A 2,213-nucleotide genomic window follows, 5' to 3' on the forward strand; every position below is an offset into this window, starting at 1 on the left:
GAAGGCGCATCATCCGGGTCGCCGTTGACATCGCCATCGTAATAGGGTTTATCTGTCTCTTCTCTTTTCTCCTATCTTTTCTCTCCCTCTCTCTATTTATCTAAGCCTCGATCGGTTTCCAGGCACGATACTATCACGCTCCTTTTCGGGGCTCCGGCCGGAAAAAATGAATGGAGTGATCGAGATGGGCTAGGCCCAAAGTGTTGATTGCTAGGGATAGTAAAACGTGCGTCGCACGGCCGCAGACCACACGCGGATCGTTTCGTCGCTCTTGCCGCTCGCAAACATTGCGCGCTTGCGATTCTTGTCTCCGCCGTGTGCCATAATGCATTCGTTTCTGGCTTGCCGCCTTTGCTGGCAACTCGGCCTCGTCCAGGTGGTTCCTCATCGACCCAAGTCCTACCTCCGGGACCGATTCTTCGACGCTGTCGCACAGCTTGGAGGCCAAACAGTGAGGAGATCGATCCATCCTTTTGTCTCAGTCTATATGTTGATAATTTGTTCAGTTCTTAGTTTTCTAGTAATTTTGTTTCATGGCAAATCCAACTCTGAATACACTAGTAAAAAACAGGGCTTTCGACCATTCTTAATGTACACGTTAGTCCCGGTTACATTACGAGTTCGAGCGGCTAGAGCGTCGGAAAGGCATTAGTCCCGGTTCAAATGGGACCTTTAGTCCTGGATCGAGACACGAACCGGGACTAAAGGGTGCGATGCCCTTTAGTCCCGGTTTGAGACACGAACCGAGACTAAAAGGTGCGATGCTCTTTAGTCCCGGTTCGTATCTCAAACCGGGACTAAATATTAGACCTTTAGTCCCGGTTTGACACACGAATTGGGACTAAAGGGTGCGATGCCCTTTAGTCCCGGTTCGTGTCTCAAAGGTGGGACTAAAGGGTGCGATGCCCTTTAGTCCCGGTTCGTATCTCAAACCGGAACTAAAGGTATAGGACTAAAGACTAGACCTTTAGTCCCGGTTTGAGACACGAGACTAAAGGGTGTGATGCCCTTTAGTCCCGGTTCGTTATTTAGACACCCTTTAGTCTCGGTTCGTGTCTCAAACCGGGAGTAAAGGGGTTCAAACTCTACGCCCCCCCCTCCCCGTGTATCGCCATTTTAGTTTTGAAAAAAATAAAAGAAAATGATAAAAACTTCAAAAATTAAAATCCTTCGAGATGTAGTTATGTTACTAGATCTACTAGTTAGGAAAATTAAAAAACATAAATTTGGACACGTTTTGCAAAAACATGTGATGAAAAAGTAAAACGCCTATATCTTTTGCATAGAATGTCGGAAAAAACGTATAATATATCAAAATGTTCAGCGCAAAATTCGCATCCGATTTTGACCGCCATAGGCCGTATTGCAATTTTTTATAATCCTCAAATTCTAAAAGGAAAAAAAGTTATGCTCAAATTTCAGTTTTTTTGAATTTTGGTCAAACTGTGGTCAAACTACTTATTCAAGAAATATTAGTGTTAGTAAATAATTATTCAAGAATATTAGTGTTACTAAATAATTATTTCAGTTTTTTTGAATTTTGGTCAAATCTTGTCAAACTGTGGTCAAACTATGATCAAACTACTTATTCAAGAAATGTTAGTGTTGCTAAATAATTATTCAAGAATATAAGTTTTACTAAATAATTATTTCAGTTTTTTTGAATTTTGGTCAAATCTGGTCAAACTGTGGTCAAACTATGGTCAAATTGTGGTCAAACTATGGTCAAACTATGATCAAACTACTTAATCAAGAAATACTAGTGTTACTAAATAATTATTGGTTTTAGGAATAATAGTTTCAAACTCAAACGGTGTAACATGTGACCTCATGATCAACTTCAACTCGTAAGGGTTAATATGATTGACATTTTACTATTGTTAGGAAAACAACAAGTGCAGACTTGGAAACAAGGGGGAATGGCACTCGGAAGTTAAGTGTGCTCAGACTAGAGCAGTGAGAGGATGGGTGACTAGCCGGGAAGTTAGACAATTTGAAATGATGAGGGATGATTAGAGATTAGAGATTAAATTGAGCAGTGATGAGGGATGATTAGAGATTAAACACAAATAATTTAGAAATTTGAAAATCGAAAAAAAAATTCAAAAAAAATTCTTTAGTCCCGTTTGGTGTTACCAACCAGGACTAAAGGTCGAGCTCCAGACAGCAGCCACGTGGAGGGCCTTTAGTCCCGGTTCGTAACACAACCGGGA

This window comes from Triticum aestivum, chromosome 1B (genome assembly GCF_018294505.1).
Source record: "Triticum aestivum cultivar Chinese Spring chromosome 1B, IWGSC CS RefSeq v2.1, whole genome shotgun sequence".
Classification (NCBI taxonomy): Eukaryota; Viridiplantae; Streptophyta; class Magnoliopsida; order Poales; family Poaceae; genus Triticum; species Triticum aestivum.